Source organism: Pipra filicauda, unplaced genomic scaffold (genome assembly GCF_003945595.2).
Source record: "Pipra filicauda isolate LSUMZ 115617 unplaced genomic scaffold, ASM394559v2 scaffold141_size4267151_pilon, whole genome shotgun sequence".
In the NCBI taxonomy this organism is placed as follows: domain Eukaryota; kingdom Metazoa; phylum Chordata; class Aves; order Passeriformes; family Pipridae; genus Pipra; species Pipra filicauda.
The window spans coordinates 1,732,002-1,739,129 of record NW_024103896.1 but is presented as its reverse complement, the minus strand read 5'-3'; the positions used below and the strand labels follow the sequence as shown (position 1 = coordinate 1,739,129).

Below are 7,128 nucleotides of genomic sequence, written 5' to 3'. Positions count from 1 at the left end.
CAAAACCTGAAGAATTCTTAAAAATATTTGGAAATTCGTGTCAGTTCTGAAATGTACCAGGGCAGTCTGCAAAGACCAGTACAACAATGTTTATGTATGTTTGGTTTCCAAGACTGGCTTTCATGGAAACAGCATGATACAAAGTGGTTTTGGTCAGCAATCTCAATACCTTCCACACCAGCACAGTGCAAAATAGACAGCTTAGGCTGTCAGTGTTAGTGTCAAATCTGTATTCCTGTGGTTGAAGTTCAAACTTCACACTCAGGTTTCAAGCCTGTTACCTACAGACAGAAGGCATGGCAAGGTAAGTCTTGCAGCTTGAGGATAGGTTGTGTTGTCCATGGGGGCAGAACTAGAATCTCTTCTGGCATTTTGCTTTGGGCCAGGGTACTCATCTCTGGGGATTTGGTTCAGGGGTTCTTTGAGAACATCAGTGTTCTTGTTGTGAAGAGACAGATGTACAAGGGTAAGAGTGTGGTGTGCACCAAGGAGTAAACTCTGTATGGAGTGGGTGTACTTGAGCCAAACTGGTTTAGACATAGCTTGAGACATCTGGACTGCAGTTACACAGATGGTCCATATTTTAACATCTGGTATGGGATTAAGTTGCATGCTAAAACGCATACATGCCAGTGTGTAGATGAGGTCCGAGTGTCTATAGCCCCTTTATAGTCAATAGAGATAGATTTAACCACCATGGAGCCTTCAGTATAATTTAGTGTGCCCTGAGTCACCTGGTAGTTAGTCAGGTGAGTAATTTCCAGACTCCATTCACTATATCTTTTTTTGAGGCACCATCCACATTTACTGTAAGAGCATAGTCCCTAGTTCACATGCAGACACCTACAAGTAGGTGCTTGAGCCTCACCCCAGTTTCCTTTGCAATGCACACCTCCAGTGCCTGTAAGATTTTAGGAAATTTTGTAGATGTCAAAATTGACCAATGACATTGTCTTTTACCAAAGGCCCCCAAACCAGAATTATCTCTTAGTCACCTGAGTTCAAAAATCTCGACCACTGTTGTTATTCTCAGATTTCACCCTCTAGTCAGTTACGTTTGTCTGGTTCTGGATATGGAACAGAAACCTAACACCAAAATATTTCTTCAAGCTTTGCTGGCTTCTCCATGAATACTATAATGTGTGACTCATGCTCTTTGGCAAGGATAAGAAGCTGGATTTAAAATATGGTTTTGTACTTATTTTGATTTCCAAATAAAGCCTAATGGAAAAATATTATTTATCCCTGCACTTTATGCCCTAAACAATGCAATGACTTGATTGCAATAAAAAAAACCGCTTAACTTGCCATATCAAAAAAACCTCCCACAACATTTTTACCAAGGATTTTTGAGTCTGAAAAATCTGATTGTTTGTCATTGCAGCAACCTTTTCTGATTAGTCCCTGGCAGGAGAATACTTTTCTGCTGTCCTGGTGTCTTAAAAGAAGGTTTGTGCTACCTGACAGGGTGTTTGGGATGCATCTCACTGGAGATTAGCAGGAGCTGTAAAGCTTCTGACCTTTTAAACAGAAGAGCAAAATCCAAAATCTCCACTTCCAAGTATTCACAGCTTTAAATCTCAGGCTGTGTCTTTAACCTTGTCTTTAATTAGACACCCGGATAATATCACAGCAGAAATAACCCGGTGTGTCAGCACCAGTGTAGCCTCCAGCAGCAGACGCAGATGCTGTTTGGCAGCCTGGCTTCCTCCGACACTCGCATTCCTTCTGTGTGCACTCACCTTCCCCGTTGGTATCCAGCACTTCACCCGGGGCTCCATGGTGGAATAGAGAAAATCCTAAAGAAAGTCATGAAGAAAAATGCAGCTTGGTTCAGCTGCAGCCAGCACAGTCAGAAAGAAAAGGAGATGAATGCTTTGTCTGTACAACATGTTTTCCAAACCTAGGTCAGACAATGTTGGGTTGCTCATGCTCCAGAAAACAAGATTTGTCTTGTTCTTCACTCCTGTGCCCAGTTGCCAGCCCAGTCAGTGCCTCTAAGTGACCTCAGGGATGTCACTTAAACACTCTCTTCTCAGTTCTTTCTAACTACAGATTTATCCTTCCCCTCGCTCTTTTCTCTTCCCACTGTGTTACACCAGCCATGCAGAGGGACATAACCTCAGCACCATGGTGACACAGCCTTTGGCTCAAAGTTGCTTACATCTCATCTGCCCTTGAGCCCTGGCAAGTGAGTTCACACCTGCCCAAGGTCTCCTAGGCAGATTTATCCACAGTGACCTTGCCTGAAGACTGAAAGTCATAAGTGCAGTGCACCGTGCAGACTAATTTATCCTCCTTCGCTGGAGGCAAATGGAGTGTGAAAAGAAAGCTTATTGTCCGACTTTACTGAACAGGACATTCACCTACAAAATACTTCAATCTCTTCAACATTAATCTCCTTGCTATTATGGGGATTGCCTCCTACTATAAGGACTTTGCACAAATCTTATCTCAGGGAAATTCTAATCCGAAATTCTCTGTATAGGTGCTACTGTAAGAGTGACAATTACAATACAAAACTTTGGAAAGAATAGCAACCCGAAAGCCCTTGTTTTCTATATATAAGGGCATTTCCCTCATTTTCTAGTGCTTGGGGAAGTTCAGGTTTTTTCCTAGTAGCTGATTTTAGCTTTACTGAGGAAGTTCAGTTTGTGACAGTGTCCCAGAGGAAGGACTATTTAGATCTGTGCAAACTGTGAATGTTCTAAAGAAAAATAAAGAGCCTTTCTCATTTGCCTTCAGATGGTGCATATTCATCAAAAGTAAACTGAAAATATTTTAATCCAGACATGACCTTGCAGCTGAAACAGAAACAACAATTACTTGCAGTGATGTGGGGTTGAGTCACATTTTGACAGAGCTGATCCAGACAGGAAGGGTTTACCTAATTTCCTAAAGGTGTTCAGGGAATCAATTTGTCCAGGATCCTCTAATAGCCGGAATCCAGTGAGGAGAAAAAAAATACTTCTTTTATTGTCATGAGCTTTATCCTAGTTTTTTTTTATTCCCGAGCTAGCACCACTATCTCAGGAAACAAAAATGGGCTTGATCACTGCTACCAGCAGCTGCCTGGGAGCTGGTGGAGACTTCGTCGTTCATGGAGACCCAAAGCATAGAAAAAGCAAGTTGAACTGGACTTGTATTGTCTTTACTTTCAGACTCAAAGAGAGGATCACAGAAGTCAATGGAAGATCACGAAGGTATGGGGCACTGAGACCTCATCCAGGGGAAAATAAGGGAATTTCTTAGCTTGCCAGAGATTACAAAATCATAGAATCGTAGAAAGACTATCTAGTTCCCACTCCCCTGCAATGGGCAGGGACACCTTCCACTAGACCAGGTTAGCTCAAAGCCCTATCCAACCTGGCCTTGAACACTTGCAGGGATGGGGTATCCAAAACTTTTATGGGCTACATGTTCCAATGTCTTACCAGCCTCTGAGTAAAGAATTTCTAACTATCATCTAAAGATGAAACAAGATGCTTTGAGACAGTGTTGTCGTGCAAGTTCTGAGGACTCCAAGTTTCTTCAGCATGGGAATAGCAGGCAGACATGTGCTATGGATTGATGCAAGATCAGTGCCCAAGTGAGCTCTCTAAAACATTTCACCTTTTTGACCAGCACCACTTTAGTTTTGCTTGGGTTTATTTAAGCCATTCTTGCCTGCAAGGTGATTTGCAGCCATGCTTGGAGGTGCTCGCTAAAGAATCACCACTTCTTGTCTCTGGACCTGCTGTCTCAAATGTTGTAACACTGATACGAAGGTGATGTACAACCAGTGCGAATATTTCCCAGACATCCTCCAGTCAGAAGCCATGGTTTCAGGTGTCACCTCACTGAGGCATCCCAGAAGGGCAGAGGAAGGCCCTTGGAAAGGGCATGCAGGTCTTAGAAGAGGCCACAGCCATACAAAGATGTTTTTTCTTATGCCAACAGGGAAGTCCCTGTGTTCCTGATGAAGTATTACATGTTTCCAGTTTGTTTTGCTACTCTTACTCTCTGACAAATCAGCTTCCACACCCAGCAAAAGAAGTAATAAAACTAAAAACCATAGCCTGCAAAGTGTCTCGAGATGTCTGAATATGTTATTTGCTGATCCTGGAAGAGACACTGCAGTCACAGCTGCAGAAAGAAAAGAAGCACAGCAAAAAGCCACATTGCAATTCGTAAACAGGAATTTGCCACACAGGGCAAGGCAAGGAAAAGAAGAACCCACCACTTTGAAGATGGGAATGGGCTATCTTACAATGTTTGTGAGAATTAGACGTTCAGATAGAAGCTGAACCAGCCAAAGAGCCAGGACTGAGCAAACATTTACTATTGCATACCCAGGAAAATTTTGCATAGTTACTATTCTTTTGAGACCAAGATATCAGCTAAAGCTAGGAAAGTCTTAATGGGAGAAGGATGAAGACTAGGATCCAGGTGGAGTTTTGTTCATCTGAAAGCATGTAGAACTTATGAAGTTTGTATATGGTGGCTATTAAGTGACTATGGAAACATGTAAACGTCTGGCCCTTGCTTATGCAGCCGACTGAATTCCTGCATGTACACAGGACCTCACCATCTGACTTAGGTGTCTAAAATAGACTTGCCCTGCTTCTTCTCCTGGAGAACTATGCAGGGACATGTGCAGAACTGGGTTTCTGGTTTATGGGTTATAAACACAATTTTCCTCCCCCCTCCCCATCCGCCCCTCCCTCCCCCCCCCCCCCTCCCCCTCCCCTCCCCTCCCCTCCCCTCCCCTCCCCTCCCCTCCCCTCCCCTCCCCTCCCCTCCCCTCCCTTTTCCTTTCTTCTTGTAAGGAGCATATATGGGAATAACCATATCTGGAGGGGCTGCCTGATGCCAATACCTCATTCTGTAAGACAGATCAAAATTATTTTCTTCAAAATGTTGGCTTTGAGTTTTTCTGAAACTCGATGTTATGATGCCTTCTGAAACTAATAAATTTCCCTTTATTTACAGCAATCTCATCTTGGATTGTATTTTGAATTTGATTATGTTAGAAATGACTCTTTGTAAGGACTCATCTCCATGTGACTCCTGGCCCTGCTTCCATCAAGCCTTCAGCAATCTCGTGGCTTTCTTGGGATGCTTCTACACAAACTGCTTTGACTTACCCCATTCTGTATGGCTTTAATTCAGTCCAGTGGTGTTTCACACTGGTTTCACTGTAAGAATTAAATATGCCTTGTGTCATTTGTGGCTTCATCAGAATTATTTTTTCCAGTGCCAGTGAAAAAGGAGACAAGGGAGTGGTAGGGAATAAAGGGGAGGGAGTGTTTACTGACAGCTGAATGCCTTCTCGGCCTTGTCTTGGCTTTTCCTCAGACATTGCTTTTGTTAATATTGTCTCTCCAGAAACATGTTGCTTTTTGGAAGTTGATTTGCCTGTATAGAGCAATACAGACCTTTGTGTGAATGACTGTGGAGCTGAGAGATATCTCTTTTTTGGGATTATTGTTTCACACTCTTGTACCATATGTAATTTACTGAATGAGGATCAGGGTATGTAGAGCAGAAGGAACTGCTATAAAACATATAGTTATTGTCATAGTCCCACAGAACTACATGAAAAATACTCTAGACTGGATTTAGTGGCATTTTTCCCCAAGTCCTGATAGTGCTGACACTGTCCCAATCTTGGTATTTTGTTTTGTGCTTTTCCACTGTTGGAGAGGGAATGAAAACTTGTCTGAAGAGTGAGTGTACGCACTGGGAAGAGGAGGGAAGGACTATGAGGGCAGCAGGGCTGTGTCACTACAAGCACTGTGTCACTACAAGAAAGAACAGTCCCTGCTTTCACCACCACGACCTGAGTATCCATTTAACTGCAATACTTTACCCTACAGGGCAGGAAAGAAGAAAAGTGGCTTGGATCCATATTCTCTCCCCACCTCTTTCCAGATTCCTGGTGAACACAGCATGGCTGGCATCAAGAACTACAACTTTCACAACTGCTAACAGAAAAGTTAGTGTCTTATCTGATGGAGACATGGAGAGGCAGTGCTAATATTTAGATTTCTAATAATATTAGTAGTGCTTCAAAAGACTTGCCCTTCACCTTGACTACAAGTGACAGCAGACTAGAGGTGACTGGCAGACAGTATTGAGAACCTACTTGACATTTTCTTCTTCATTCTTAATGTTTGCCTTTCTATGGAGAAAATATTTTTAAAATAAATATGTTAGATTTGCAAAGGACCTTTTTGATATGAAAAAAACAAGCCTCATAGATCTGACCTGCTCGTCTCCTGTCACAGGACCGAAGTTACCTGCTGTCATCCCAGATGTTTTCTCCAACCCAATAATGAAAGGTGAACTCACCAGCAGCCACTCATTGCACAGAGCAGCAGAGAGGGATGCCTGACAGCTGGGGCCCAGTTATCTGGCTCCAAAAGGGAAAGCACAGTGGGCAGAGGGCATTGCACAGAAGCTCATCAACTGTGCTTATGACAGGGCTTGTCGGTTAAGAAATTACACTGGTGCCAAGGTAGTGTTCTGTGCTGCTCTGCACCCTGTGGATGTAGGGGCTCAGTGGGTGGTAAATCATGCTCTTCCTGCAGGAATTCGTTGCACCAAAAACCTTCACCTTGGGATAAGACTAACAAGACCTCCATGGTGAGGTAACCACCACTGAAAATGGCCTGACAGTAGATACCTCCTGGATATGCTTGAAAGAAATGAAAAAAGGAAAGGGATGTAAGAACATTACCTTAGATATCATAGAATCATTGAATCATTGAACCAAAGAATCATAGAATAATAGAATGGTTTGGGTTGCAAGGGGACCTTGAAGATCATTTAATTCCAACCCCCCTGCCATGGACAGTGACATCTTCCACTAGACCAGGTTGCCCAGAGCCCCATCCAACCAGGCCTTGAACACTAGGGATATCTACAGATCGGTAGCACCCCATTAAAAAACTGGGGATATTTACATTTCTCTGATAGTTTTAAATCAGTACTAACAGCCCAGAAAGTCAAGACTGGCAAAGCAAATGTACGTTGAAAGTAACAGTCCTGCTTTCACCCCTGCTAATGCACTGAACAGCCGTCTCCTGCAGTAGCTGAAGTGATTTTTCAAGGATAACCTAGGCAGGGCATTTCTTGCTAATCTAA

General features: G+C 43.1%; 1 long non-coding RNA gene across 1 annotated transcript; it reads left to right on the top strand.

Moving 5' to 3' along the window:
* The first annotated feature begins 214 nt into the window (after positions 1-214).
* Positions 215-5,428, top strand: LOC120322685. Its single transcript, XR_005562523.1, has 3 exons — positions 215-304; positions 3,020-3,203; positions 4,972-5,428. It is a non-coding gene; the product is annotated as an uncharacterized LOC120322685 (long non-coding RNA).
* The last annotated feature ends 1,700 nt before the right edge of the window (positions 5,429-7,128 follow it).